Raw genomic sequence first — 15,753 nt, 5'->3', positions numbered from 1 at the left:
TGATGGGATTTGGGATCTTAGAACATTTGCATGATGACTCCGGTTTAACTTAAAATAAACATGAGCTCTTCTGATGATTTTGGGAATTTTCTTTGGGATATCTCGGATTTTGTTTGGTGAGGGAAACTAAACAAGGTTATGTGGGAGTCGGAAACTTAGAGGGAACAAAAGAAGAATTGGGAGGCTCCAATTCGAAAGAACGAAGAACATCGACTTTAAATATTTTCGCAAAAAATTTATCTTGAAAAATCTAGTATGTTACAACATAATTTAAGTAATCTCTTAAATTACTTATTTATCTACATTCTTTATGTTCGTTGTAATTAAATCTTTATAAAAATATCTCATATGATTATATTTTGATGAAAGATTACAAATTACTTTTATAATAATATATATAATTATAATTACTTTTAGATTTTATTAAATTACTTCTTAGACATGTAAAAGTAAATTCAATAAAACCAAAAAGTAATTTATATATATTATAAAAGTAACTTAAAAAAAGAAAAAAAAATTTGGCTGACATCGGTTCGCTTTTGCGGTTGCTGTTTTGCAGCAGAAGCCCATCGGTTCGCTGTTACGGCCTAAATGCGAATAGCTATTGGTAGTGGGCCCTATACATGTCGGGATCTATCTACGGCCACGCATCTGGAGTCAGTGCTGACGAGCACACAACGCACACAGAGGCAGGCAAAGCAGAGGCAATGCATCAGTTCAAAAGTTCACAGAAGATCCAGTAATCAGCCATAAGCAAAACAATGGAATTGCTGATGCTTATAAGCATCAGGCTAGTACTGCTGAAAAGCAGCAGCAACTGCAAATTGATGGCGCCCTTGTAAGTTGTTACGGCAATAAAAGTAAATCTATTGTTGGGATAAAAACATTAGCCAGTCAAAAAAATAAATTTAATCAGCAACTTACCAATAAAATAAACTATTTATAACTTTATGAATATTTTACCAGTAATTTAATCAAGTATAAAAGTAATTTACCTATGTAATACATAAAAGTAATTTACACGTATAATAAAAGTAATTCACAACATATATATTTTCCTTTACTCTAATTGTGTAATATCTTGTTGCGATATGTAATTATCACGAACATAATAGTGTAATTGGACTGTAGATTAAATAAGTAATTTAAAAGAATATTTTGTTTGAATATTAGGTGTAAGCAGTGGCGGATCCATAGTGTAAGCATTGGTGTCAGCTGACACCGGTGACTTCTTGCTAATCTCTTTGCTCATACACTCTAGAAACAAGAATTACTCTTAACACCACTATATTTGTGTAATGATTCCAATAACTCTATATTCTGATCCGCCACTGTGTAAGGAATCTTTTCCTTATTACATAAACTAATAATATGCCCGTACTAACGTTACGGCGTAACTTAATTTATAATTCACTTAAGAAAGAAATGATAAAGATAGTTATATATATGGAGTGATATTTGCATTCCCTTTCTAGATCTTGAGCAAAGCTATACACATCCATTAAGGAACATTGTGAGATGAGATCTAACATAATGGTAGTGCTTTTCATTCTGTAACATTATCTCAGATTCAGTCAACTCTGTTACACGGTGTAAAACATCATCCACAGAGTATGAAATAATCACTAAAAGATGGGGAGCAACTCAAAAACTCAAACACAATTAGTGGGCTTGGCTGATGGCAGTTTGTGTCACATCCTCTGGAATTGTCCAACTCATCATTTTTCTGTCGGCAAACAATGCACTCATATAGTATGAAATTCATACTATCCCTCGTAACATTTATAATAACAATTAGATGCATAATAAAATGCAATATTTTCATTAAAACAATATATGATGGTAAATAAGGACGACACTTTGTAATCCACTTCTTTTATTGCGTCCTCTGTGTTCCACTGTACTTCTTGCTAGATTGACAATTTATATAAGGACAACCTTTCCTCTGATATTCCTATCGAGAAGTAGCTCCAACCTAAGCAGCTTTGGACTGATTCAGGTATCCATGTCATCTACACCGAACATCAGCATCTCGCCTTTTACATTTGTTCAATTTCCCGCACCTTCAATGTTAAGATGGTCTCAAGCCGGCCAAACACGGACACCTATTGAAAGGATCCTTAGGCTCCCAGTTCTTCCAAACTATTTTTGTCTACTATAACCACTTTTTGATGATTAACGCAAACTGAATAATGTGCTGCAACAAGAAGGAAGTGGCATTGCAAGGTCATGTACTCTAAGACATTGAATAATTCAAGGAAATAAAAATTTTGCAAAGATGAGTATTATTTGGGGACCGACAAATATCAACAGTAGGATATGCCTTCAATGTGATAAGAGGAAATCACATGGATTACAAGCATATTTAGAGCCTCCAATGACCTGAAAACTACACCTTACATCCAACCAAAGAAAATTTAATAGAACCAGCCAAAATTCCTTGCTTACATAGAAAAAAGGAGCAGGTGCCATGGTGTACCACTGCAAATTAATAAGTCATTTGGAGAAAAAAAAAGCAACTCAACACATTACCTGTTCACATCGGGATGCAACCCAAAGTTATTGTGTTCCTTTAGCCATTACAAGTTCAAATTTTCTTCCCAACTGTGACTTACAAAACATCAACAGCCTGCAACGAGTCATATAATTAATTTGAATCAGTTCTTTTCTTCCTTTCTATTTTAAAGTTATTTGTTCAAGGGAATTAGTCACATGACCTCGAAAAATGCTATTTTCACGCTCCATTTGTTTTTAATGTATGACATGTTGGTTAGTTCAAATTGAACTAACGTTGATGCCATTACTGTTAATTACAAAGAAGGGTATATAAGATGCCATTACAAAGAATTTATTTTCAAACTCAACAGTGAATCTGCATATTGATTATATTATTATTATTATTACAAAGATTTCTATTATTATTTCTGTGGCTATTATTACTATCAGTTCGGTGACAGGATTGATCACAACAAGTGCCTAATAAGCGAGAATTCCCCAAAGCAGTGCCGGCTGGCGAATGGGAGGATTAGCGGAATCAGTCACACTGATCCACCAGCATCCGGCGACCGGTGAGCTGGTCGTGGAGTTGCATTTGCAGTGCACAAATTAAGCAACGAAATCCAGTGTAACCAATCCTAATTTAGCACAAATTAAAGCTTCAAAGCGTAGATAAATAGAGACAGGTAAAGCATTGTGCATTATACTAATTCTGGTTCAATGTGATGCTGAGTTGAACCTATCAGTCGCACAACGAATATATAATATATGCCATCAGTCCACATTAATATATGCCATCAGTCCAAGATGATGCAATAATCTGAATTTTTGATAAACAAGATGATGCAATAATCTGAATTTTCAAAAAGCATTTAAAAAAAACTGTAGCGCTTGATTATATCATGTTTACAGCATAGCAGCAGCAGAAAAGCATGAGCATATGGATAGGAACATGAGCACGCCATTCTCATCATCAAATAATATATATATATGTACTGAAATAATCTGGAAACACTGAAAACCAATAAATATGTTGCACATCCCCACTGTTAATGAACCATAATTCTGAAAAAAAATGATAGGTTAAGCTAAGCAATGCCTCATGTATGTAGATATCAGAGGCTGAGTGAAATCAACATCTAATACGTGCATAGAGAAGTCACGATCATTGGTTGATCATCCAAGAAGTCACAATCAATAAGAAACAACGATAGCAGACCATATTCTTAGGGCATTATGACTTCGCTTACTCCACATCAAAAATTCCATTTTTTCATAAAATCACTTGCATAGACAGAATGGATAAAACCACCTACAAATTACAATGCAACCCCAGATTTCCAGAGAATTGTAGCAAGCATGTCACCACTATGAAACAACATTTTCTGCATTTGGACCTACTGACCCACATAAAAACTTGACATTGTCAGTCAAATAGTCTGTTATCTACAAAATATCAGATAGATCATATAATTGAGTAATGCATATTTCTGATTCAATTCATGATGCTACCGATCAACCCAATAATATGGTGCTCATTTCAATAATATTTTCATAAGATAAGATGCTTAGTTTAATTTCAATTTTCCTGGGTCTGAAATCATGCACTTAATTGACCATTGTAAAGCAGGTATATAGGGTCATTGATACTGCAAACTAATTTTGATTATAAAACCAAAGAAATTCATCTGTTCGCAGGATGTATATTATACCTTCTTGTAACTGGACTCTGTAAACTGAGGAATGAGACGAGGGTACGTCGTGTCGAGGCTTCACTTGATCCCGCAGAAATTATCTGAAATCCGAGTATTGGAATTGATTCAGGTTAAAATACCGTGATCATCCCAGGCGTCAATTTCAGGTTAAATACCACTAACCACTAAGCAATTCCATCGTATATATTTAGCTCGGTAAAAGGACCAGTAAAAGTAATAGGAGAAATTGTTGTCTGATCCTAATTTTCCAACCCAAATTAAACTGTTTTTAAGTGGAGCATATCATCATTAAATTTATTAGTCTGAACTTCCAAGATATCATCACCATACAGTATATTTCACCAAAATTATCAGCTGAGAGCTATGTCATCATGAGTATGAATTCACCGACAATCCAATGATCCCTACCTGCCTGTTTGGTTGGAGGGAGTTTTTAGGAGGGATTCGGAGTTTAGAGGGATGTAGCTATTAAGTGTTTTTGTTTGGTTGGGAGACATGAGAATTTTGGTGGGATAGGGATGGAGAATTGAGCAAGGAACTCCCTCCTTTTCAATACCTGGGTAGGGGTAGGTAATTAGGAGAGAATTCCTCCTTTACTTTTTCTAAGCAAATCTCAGCCATCCGTTTTTATTAATGACCTAATCTCCAACTAAACTCCCTATCAATTTCCATCACCTCTACCAAACAAGATATTGGGATTAAAAATTAAATTCCCATCTTAATCTCATCATCAATTCCCTCGTGTAAACTCCCAATCCCCTTCCCTCGAGTTACCAAACAAGCCGTGCGATTGCACGGATCAAAAATTCAAAATCGATCCTACAGTGGAAAAAAAACCTAGACAAATCCAACTTTAGCCGCAACAGGACAGACGTGAAAACACCCAACAAATTAAAAAACTCCCATCCAATCCTACAACAGCCCAAAAATCCAGGCAACGAACAAAACCTAAATCGCCCCCTACGCGAAAACAATGACCGATCTGAGCAGTCGGGGAAGAGGAGGAGGAGACGAACCAGTGTGTGAGAGAGATAGGCGCCCCGCTCCTCGGCCAGTCCCCCCACCCCCCCACCCTCCGCGATTCAGGCCATGGAACTCGCTTCAATCCGGTTGTGAGTGCTCGGAATCGGATTCGCCGAGGCGAGGCGAGGCGAGGCGAGGCGAGGATGAGAGGATCAAATGGATTTTGGGGGAAGCCGGAGGTGGAGGAGAGGCGGAGGCGCGGTTGCCATTGCAGAGGAATGAAGCGGAGTAAGGGGAGATGATTGATTGCGCTATCGATCTCCCACCGCGTGACCTCGCATGAGCCCCTGTCGTTGGATGTGAAACGTTGGATGATTTTTATCCGTTGGATTTAATGAATGAAGTATCTATATCTATACTAATATAAAAAGCACCAGTTCATCAAACACCTATATATATATATATTTATTTATTTTTTACCCTTATATCTATTTCCAACGGCTTTTATCAAAATTGGATCAATCCCTGCAATTAGCGATCCACACAGCGGTTATAGGAGGCGATCGATTGCGAGAAAGAAGCGAAAAAGAAAAAAAAAAAACCTTCGCTCCCATCCCATAACTCCCGTACTGCGCTAGCCTACCGCCGCCTCCCGGAGCCGCTCACCGCCTCCTCGCACGCGCCCGCCGGACAGCCAGGCGCCGCCGCCAGCTCCGAGCGCGTGCCCGCCGGAGCCGCGCCCCCTACCCCGCCGCCTCCTCGCGCGCGCCCGACGCTCGCCCTACCCCGCCGGGTTCGCCATCGGCCGGCGCCTTCTCCACCGCCGCTGCCGCCTCCTCGGGCACGTCCTCTGGAGAGCTGGGGTTGCCGTCGGCCGGTTCCTCCTCCTCGCGTGCGCCCGCCGGGGAGCCGTGATGGGTTACGGCCCTACGCAGCACATACTCCAGGTTAAGTTGATGTCCTCTCTTCCTATAAATCCTCAAACAATAAAGATTTTGTGCTTTTATTATTTTGGGTTCAGAAAATTGTTTACCTAGGGTTTGGGCAGATCTGTGCAATTTGTGGCATGGGGATTGATTTGGCTTTTCATGCAAGAAGAGAAAGCTCCCCGCAAAAAAAAAAAATGCAAGAAGAAAAAGCACTAAAAACATTTTATATAGAGATGTTTTAGTTTAATCTATGATGGGAAGCCTTGCAACCATTAATTTCATATTTTGCTGAAACTGAGTGACAATTGATTATTTTGAGAATTTGCCAGTATATCAGTTCCATTTTAGAAAGCATAGAAATAAAAGAGCTGGATTTGGGACTTCATTTGATTTGGGGTTGATATACGGTTATGTTTCTTAGATTTGAGTGGGAATTTTTGTTTTTGTTCAATCAGAGGATGGAGGATAATATGATGTGCCCAATCAAGGACCAAGAAACCATGCTGTGAGTTGGCCAACCTCTGTTCTCCTGCAATTACATTTTCCTTTTTGCAGTAGATCTTGCTTCCAATTGATTTTGTAGGGTAGTAGCAATGGACATGAACAGGCAGCAGGATACGGTTTGCTCCAAGGAAATTTTGCAGCACCGAAACAGTACTATACTGGCTAGCATCTCTTGTTTATTTGCATTCTGATATTCTTTTTATCCTGTGGGACAGATTGATCTAGTCTACGATCGAATGCCACAATATATGTCAGGCATATAACACAGGGGAGTGCAGAAATCCTGTTATTTTCACTCAATCTGGTAATCTGCTTTAATTCTTTTGCTATTCTTTGCCTTGACCATGTACTGGATTGAATTGAAGATGTTTATTTCAGCATAATTTTTGTTCAGGGTTATAGGATTGAAATTCAAGTATACAAGATTACAAGATTGCATATAATTGAAGGATTGGAGTGATCAATGTCTAGAATTCAAGCGTGCAAGACCTGCTGAGCCGTGTCACCATTGCGTTGCATCTGATCTAAGTTGGCGTTCTTGGTTTAAATTGTTGACCGGTGTCAATGCTAATCTTTTACCAACTTTTTACGCAGGGGCACTTCTTGGATGCTTTGATCTTATGTTCGTTTAGTGCCTCTCGATGGCTCTACAAGTTAGCCATGTTATTGTAAAGCACAGTAACTGCTTGAATCAGCCCACACCACAAGACAACGAGATGCTACATATATCAGGTGCAAATGCAGGTATTGACTTAGCTCATGTGTGTCTTTTTATGCAAAATTTGTTTTCCTGCAAGTGATATCAAGATTTGACCACATGGCATTATCAATGTAACAGCAAAGAATGCGGGACAAGCTTGTGGTATATGCATATGTAGCTGTTGAGCTAATCATATTTCACTCAAACCGGTTCAAGTAGTCTTCCAAATTTCTCTCTATGCTGAAACATTCTGCTTTATGGTTGAGCTCACATATTTTGGTGACAGCAGAATTCTGTTATTCTGAAGCATAAATTTTATGTCATGTGTTCAACGAGTCCAATGATAGGACCATAGGAGGCTACATAAACTGAATAAATTGAATGGCATCATAGTTAACTATCTCCGGATGGCGCTCCATCCATGCGTTCATGTCGTTGTGCAAGTACTTATCATTGAGTTTCTTAGCAATCATGTCAACATTTAGCTATGCTGGCAACCATGGTTGTGTACTTGTGTTAGCCTGTAATGTAAAGATTCATTTCCTTTTCATCTGAATCAACATGATCAACTCTTGGGTAGATTCTTTGTCAAATGTACATATGATTGGAGGGACCATGTGTGATTTATCATTCAATCAGACTAGCAAGATGTTGGTCAGTTAGTTCTCATGAATACTGTCATTTAGCTATATTTCTTACCTCAGGACCATATTCCTGTTTATTTGTCACTACAATTCAGACTTGCATGTCATAAAAAAAAACTTTGATATCATATTAGACTAGATAAGTGAGCTGTCAGGAGCAAGATGTTCTCTGGTTATGTATGTGTTTGATGTCAGGGACTCCACGTCCGCCCATCCGAAGAGGAGCCTGGGGAGGAGGCGTAGGCTGGTGGCTGCGGTTGACTGGTATGCATATTTTAGAGCACATGAAGGACACAAACATGACATTGGCGCAGTTTCCATAACCTCAACTTGTGATCAAAGACTGAAAAATGGAATGAATGGACAATGAAGAGTGTGTTCCCTTGGTTTTCATGGATAGAATCACACATAATTTGCTAGGAATTTCATCGAACATTTTTGAACACGGGAAAAACGGCGCTGGGGAAAAACGGCAGTGTTCCAGCGCCGGATGTGGGAGTGCCCAATCTGACTTCTATAAATTTATTCATGTAGAAAGGAGAGCGATAAGTTTCATTTGACGCAACCGGCCTCGACTCCAACACTTCTTCCTCAATCCAAGTCTCAGCCAGATTGATACCCAGATAGACTCCCCTCCCAACAGCTCCAAGTCTCAGCCAGATTGATACCCAGATAGACTCCCCTCCCAATAGCTCCCAACAGCATGACATGTGTTGTGATGGCGCTCTCTCACATAGCGTAATTCTTCTCCAATAACCTCAACAGCTAGGCGTGCCGGCTCAAGATCCATATCGACCCAGTCACTCATCCTGGGGGCTTTTAACTATTTGCCACTTTTAGATTTGGTAAATAACTATTTGTCACTCCTATCTCAATGACACGTGGTTCCACATGTGTCTGACATGTGGGTCCAGTGATAAAAAATTAATTGCTACATTTAAATGTGGCAAATGGTTAAATATCTCTTTGGTAGGCCCACCCATATGGCCAAGAGTAGGCATTAGCTTATTGTTATTACGGCTAAATATACTCCTCTTCAAGGTGCATGCACATATTTTATTTTTCTGTTTGAAATATACAAACTAATATAGTACCAAATGTATTGATCTATGTTGATGTGCATCAGCGATGGATGTATTTTTCTTTAATTTACTCTATCAGTATATATCGACGTGCCTTGCAAGGTAGGCACTATGTCAACAAGTTAAATAGTTTCCTTGGTGTACTACTCTTTGAAAACGTTATTTTGGTTCATCTGTGTGATTATATGAAGCCAGGGCCTGACCGCCTCACAGATTGTTAATCGATCTTGAAACAAAAAATGAAATCTGAAAATTATTTAGCACTTTAACAATTATATTATGTGTTTTATTTATTTTATTAGCAACGTGGATTCCACGTGCACATTTACTAGTGAAGGATGGGTAGATGTGTAGTCCTGCACAGGAAACAGATTCATGTTATTTTAACATTTGTCGACATGTTAGGTAGTTAGCACTAATTAGAACACTTGCACTATATGTAGTTCTGTCCTTAAGAGTTGAATCAAAGCTTGCTTTTTGATTAATGGTTATATAAGATATGTCACCGTGGTCGCATATCGATCTTAGGGTGATTTCGCGTTTCTCTTCGTCGAGCTATGTCTCGGCTTTCGGGCTTGGCCTAGCGTGAGTCGCGTTGGTGTGAAATTGCGGAAAGGAGTACGGCATGCATGCAGTACTTACAAAATAATTTTTACAAGGGCCATAACAGTTTTTTTTTAGGCTACCAAATACTCCGCTAGTATCTAAAGGCCTGCGAAAATTGACTTTCGCAAGCGGTCATAGGTCTACTTGCAAAAATCAATTTTAGTAGGTGGGCCCATTAAGAAGACCGCCGGCGAAAAGTATCTTGTGCCAAAAAAAAGTTTTTTCACAACATGCAAATTCACATTTAAATCCGCATCATTGCAAACACATAGTTCAGAGAGTTCTTTAAAATATACTCCCTTTATCCATAAAAAAAACCAACTTCTCACTACGAATCTGGCTGTAGGCTAGACGACTCCTCTTAGAATGTGTGCCTCGCGGGAGCCAAGGAGGGCAGCACCGGCACAATTTTTTTTTATTTTTGAACTTTTTTATTTTTTAGTTTAAAATATAGACACTTTCAAAACTTATTTCCATAATCTGAATCTTTGGTGACACTAGCATGCCTGGTATAATAAAATAATACCGACACACCACACATAGTGGGTGTGGTAGTTTTATACTATCACTACCACGCGAGTGAGAGTGGTGTGACCAAATAATGCTGTCACACCAGCCAGATCAGTGTGATAATGTTATTTTGCCACGGCTAATGTGGCTAAAAGATTCAGATATTGGAAATAAGTTTTAAAAGGGTTTATTTTAAAATTAAAAATTTAAAAGTTCAAAAAATAAAAATAAATCCACCGGCATAGCGCTGTCTCCATGCACAAGAGAGAAAGAGGGGAAGTTAGTACAACAAGAAGGTTAATTAGGGACTGACATGTGTGGCCAATAAGAATTTCTTAAAGAGAAAATTTGTTTCTTTTGCACCAGGTTTAGCAGATACTTTCATTTTACACCAGGATTCAATAATTTAAATTTCACTTAACACCAAGATACGTCATTAAATATACAAGATTTTCATGACATTTCATCAATTTTGAATAAATCCTCATCAAACATGGTCTAAATTCAAAAAGGTTTTATAATTTGTAAACATATTTTACAAGGTTTTTCTTTAATATATGATACAACCCCCAGTGCAAAGTGAAACAGGTACGCTTTACCCAGTGCAATGTGTTATTTATTCTTTATTAAATTTAGTTGATATTTGGATGGTATAAAACCATTTTAGCATTTTATTTTCAGTTTGGCTTCGTAGAGTGTTGTGAAACCTGTAGCACGACACGAGACATCGAAGGGTTTGTCAGCATATATCTGTTAGAAAACCGCCGGCCCATAAAGGCCCGACCCGGTTACTCACTAATTGGACCCCTCACTAAACATGGAAGGTGGAAGAGGGAATGACTATAAATAGAGAAGTAGAGAGGAGGATTGTACAGGTGAATGAGAAGATGGCCACACCCTCATATCTTTGTGTAATCCCTCTTGGACTACCTTGGTAGCATGAGGGGTTGCATAATACGTTATCAGCACGACAGTCTACCGGAGGTAAGAACTCGTAGATGACCGAGGAAGAAGAAGGGTAATAACTCGTAGATCCGTTTTGCATCTCGCTGATTCAATCGCGAAAACGACTTCCTCTCCCTATTCCCGTTCCATTTTTGCTGTTCCCGACGAAATCCACCGCAGCAGACTTGGAGTCGCCGGCATATGCCGATCGGTGGAAACCGCGGTCGGCAAACACGGCATTAGCGTGCCGGCGACGCGCCATGGCCGCGAACCCGAGCGTCGCGACACCACGGCCGCAAGATCACACCGGCGACGCACACTGGAAGCGCTCCGTGCCGGCGTGCACCGGGCAGCAACCCGCGCCACGGCCGCGACGAGACTGCATCAGGACGAAGTGCTACGCACTAGCACGGCGCCTAAGTCGCAGCCAATGCTCGTGCCGCCGTGCGTTGCACTGAGACGCACTCGCACTGTGCTCCTTGCCATGAAGGCACTGGCCGGATAGGACAGAGAGGAAGAAGAAGAAAAGAAACAAGCAGAAAGCATTAGCGTAGTATTGACACACACACCAGTGTCTACGCCGCCGCACGGCCGCTGGCCTGGCCGCAGCATGTGCAGCCGCGCGCTGCCACCGACCACGTCGGCGCCCGGTCTGTCGCGCCGCACCGCCATCGGCTGCCACGCCGCACCGACCGTACTCATGGCAACCGGTGCCATCAGGGGAGAGAAGAAAGGAAGAAGAACGAAAAAGAAAAAGGGGAAGGCGCAGCCGCCGCACGGCCGTCCCCCCGCCGGCCGTCGGCTTTCGCCGCGCAACGCTGCACACCGTCTTCGCGCGGCAGCACCTCACCACCGCACGGGCGCGCCGCCGCCGCATGGCATCGCCGTAGCCCGCCTGCGCCTGGTACCGCTGCCCGGCTGAGCCACGCCACCGCAAGGCCAACTGGCCAAGCTCCTCCGCCGCAAGGCCAAGCACCGCCGCCGCGCGCCCCGCCGCCGCATGGCCACCTCTCGCCGCCGCGCCGTGCCGCGCGGCTGTGCGCCGCTGCGCCGTCCTTGGTGCCGTCTCGGCCGCGCCTCGCCGCACGGGTGCGCCGCCGCCGCTCACCGCGTCCCACGCCATCCGTCAGTAGGCGTCACCGCGCCGCGCCGCCTTCGCATGGCCGCCGCGCGCCTCGCCGTCCCGCCGCGCCGCCCCGCTGCGCGTCGCGCCCTGGCCGCCGCGCGCCCGCGCCGCTGCCCGGCCACCTCGCCGTCGCATGGCCGGCCGCTGCCACATATGGCAGGAGCCCCATCCGGGGGAAGAAGAGAAGGAGGAAAGGCAAGAAAAAGGAAAGAAAAGAAAGAAAAAAAGAAAGGAAAGAAAAAAGAAAAATGGAAAGATTCCCGTGATTTTGCAAAAAGACCCCTGAAGTTTTGCGAAACTAAGTGCATTTTCCTTTGGATAGGAAATCTTGCCTTTTGAACCCTTAACTTTTCAGGAAACTCATAAATAGCCCTCTGTACTTGGGATATTCGTTCGAACGGCATTCGGAATTTGCAAATATCACCAAAATCATATTCTCGCATAAAAAGGGACCACGGGACATTGGATTTCGACCCCGACTTTCCATTTCAGGTACCTTTATTGCTGATATATATGATTATGAAATTTATTTATCGCATTTACAATTATTAATTATTTGTGATGTTTTATTACTTTTAATTAATATCGTTGTGGTAAAATGTATAGAATTGCATAGAATATATTGGAATTATTTGCAGGAATTTTTGTGTACCATTATATTGCAACAATTGTGCATTTTTACCTGAATCTAATTTTACGCATATATGAAAAAATGACGTGCATCGCGAATTAGAAAATTTGCCGAATCTTGAATATCTTTGACATATTTATTCGATGTCGAAATTACAATAGAGCAAGAAGCTCTATGTTACCGCTAATCCAATCGTGCTATAGGCATTGACTCGATGAGTTTGATCTAGTATTTCAAACTCTCGCTAGTGCCTCCAAGCTGCTCTCATGAATGAGTACGCTAGACGAATGAGCGCGCTAGCATTTAGAGGATTATGGTACATACCCTACCTCCCGTAGAGCAAGAACTATAAGCAAGAACGGGTATTTTTCGACTATGATTCACCAAGCAGATGACCCATAGAGAGTATGGTAATACGATGCATTGCATTGGCATTGAATGCCGCTGAAACTCTTAATGTTCTACCCGAACGCGATGAAAGTCGCACGCAAGTATCACTAGTACACGTATAAGAAGTATGCCTAACTAGTTGATAATGGAATTACGTAACGTTCGGGATAGTGTTCACTAGAAAAACATTGTCTTCCAAAACCAACTAGCATAGTTGATAGCGAGTTCAACAGGAGTAGCTAGCTTGGTGTACTTACCTCAACGAAAGAAGGGGAAAAGGGGGAGTAGAACACAAGTCAAGATGAACAATCTAGAATTATGAACATGAAAAGAAAAGGACAGATCCTAATAGCACAATCATCATGAATTGAGGGGGAGAACTCCTTAGCTATTTGCATGGCTATGGACGTAGAATCTCCTATGCTAGATTGGATCGGCCCTAAAATTTATGTCGGGATAGTAAATCATTGCGATAGCTGTTGAGTAAGAAGCTCGCTATGAAGTTAATTGAATCCGATGTAGCGGAATACTTCGTTGAATCAATAAACTTCGTCATCACATGTTGCAATTCTTGAATAGAACATTGCATTGAAGAAATGGTGTTTGCCCAAGTAGAGCACATATTTTCCCTGCAATAGAGAATTATTTCCAGTATAAAATAGTATATTTAAGGCATTTACTATCTTGTTGCTCTTTTCTAGCACATAGTTATAATGCTTTGAATTTTGTGTAGCACCCAAACATAAAAGAAAAATGAATTGTGGTCCGCATAACCACAAATAACACTTTAAGAGAAAGAGGTATTTCCATACCCATAGAACTAGAAAAAATTATGATCGTTACTAGTAGCAACAACTAAATTTGTCGGCCTAGAAAGTGCCACGGTCATATTACCTATGGAACAAATGATGCACTTTATAGAAGCATCCATTGTCCGTCAACCCCGTTGAACTTTCTAAAAGTGTGATGATTTGGGCTACACCTTTTAGTAACGAATTTTCAGCCATTTGGGTCTTAGAATTATAAGAATAAATATTACAACTCGTATGGTCATAGCACTTACATGCATAATTTTCCTAAATCATGAAGACTTGTGTGCTAGTATGCACCAACAGGAGATTAATGCATAAACCGCATAATACAAAGGTATAGTTCCTGCATCCCTGAACTGGATTAGGAGGAATATTTGCGGTCCTATTTGGTACTATATGGATAAATGCGCTTCCGAAGCAGCAAACATCCAGTGTCTCTTAGACACCGTGTCTTTGCCAAGACTGATCCAGCAATATCACGTGAACTCCAATATAACTCACTAAATCATCTTTAGAAGTCCGCGAGGACAACGCTAGCATTGTATTTGATGATTGGTGAATTGGCAGCACGAAGTACCAAATATCCGCATAAGCGGACTAAGTATAAGCTATGAATTGCAATATTTGCTATATCATTGTTGTAATACACGCAGTAGAAAAGGACATGTAGTCCTGAAAACAGCAGACTCTGATAGAAAATTCAGACCATCGTCATGAACTTTCATTCTGCAACTAGTGCTATTGTATCTGTTTTGGTTTATGTGCATATCCCACTACCATAATGCGTTGCAAAAGGCTCTCTCCGAAAGTCGGAAACCTTTTACGAAGATAGTTATGAAGCCTAAATTCCTTAACAAATAAGAATTATTTCCAGTCATTTAGGGGGAGAGAATGAACCCCTAGATAGGAAATGTCAGGAAATATGATAGTAGAAAGGGACTAATGCATGTTACACCGCACTAGTAAATACAGTTTGCATAAAGAATTAAAACTGCCAAACCACTTTGTAAATACTTTTGTGATTTCGAAGAGTTTGACTAAGTTGCATGAATGCACCGGAGGAGGGTTAAATACCGAAGAAAGTAAATGTATCCCTCATCTTGTCTAGAGGCCTCGAATAAAAACAATTGGACAAGAAACTTCAGCTCCTCATGACCCTAAAGTAACCGGAGACATCTGGTGAAAATAGGGCAAGAGGGACTATCATACTCAAAGTCACGAAAAGTACCCCACCAAATAGAAGGGGAGCCAGTTGAGATCTGGCAAGTGGTACGGAACCTCAGAATAGGCGTGCTGCACCTTCCCATCAAGGAAGAAAACTAGCTATTCGAGTGCACACTAACGCTGGTACATGCCCACATTAAGAAGTATTAAGCAATTATAGGAAGAAGAAGCATATGAAAATGCAACTCCTCGTATATCCATGGATACTCGCATAGAGCCTCATGCAACCAATAGGAGTTGGCAATGAGACCTATCATGGGCAATGTCTTTTTTTAAGACAACAAAACTCATTGGCAGTCAACCAGGAGTTGAATGGAATTAATAAACTAGAAGTTGAAAAGAAGAACTCAACCCAAATGTTGATAAGCATTGAATATAGAATCAATAAATGCACTTTAGAAGCTTGGATCGGACACTTGCATAATAGTACATGAAGAAGTACTAAGTCCTGAAGCAACATAGAACAAATAGAGTAA

The 15,753-nt window shown here is 40.8% G+C and overlaps 2 long non-coding RNA genes across 2 annotated transcripts; one reads left to right on the top strand and one right to left on the bottom strand.

Moving 5' to 3' along the window:
* Positions 1-1,526: 1,526 nt before the first annotated feature.
* LOC9269357 (uncharacterized) lies at positions 1,527-5,487 on the bottom strand. The gene is made up of 4 exons (XR_001544244.3): positions 5,228-5,487; positions 4,209-4,291; positions 2,533-2,629; positions 1,527-2,197 (listed from the first exon to the last, which is right to left on the bottom strand). It is a non-coding gene; the product is annotated as an uncharacterized lncRNA (long non-coding RNA).
* A 269-nt stretch (positions 5,488-5,756) lies between these two features.
* On the top strand, positions 5,757-7,886 carry LOC4333178 (uncharacterized). The gene is made up of 5 exons (XR_010740311.1): positions 5,757-6,121; positions 6,559-6,608; positions 6,823-6,911; positions 7,002-7,351; positions 7,446-7,886. It is a non-coding gene; the product is annotated as an uncharacterized lncRNA (long non-coding RNA).
* The last annotated feature ends 7,867 nt before the right edge of the window (positions 7,887-15,753 follow it).

This window comes from Oryza sativa, chromosome 3, assembly GCF_034140825.1.
Source record: "Oryza sativa Japonica Group chromosome 3, ASM3414082v1".
Lineage (NCBI taxonomy): Eukaryota > Viridiplantae > Streptophyta > Magnoliopsida > Poales > Poaceae > Oryza > Oryza sativa.
This window is presented reverse-complemented; position numbering and strand designations above follow the sequence as displayed.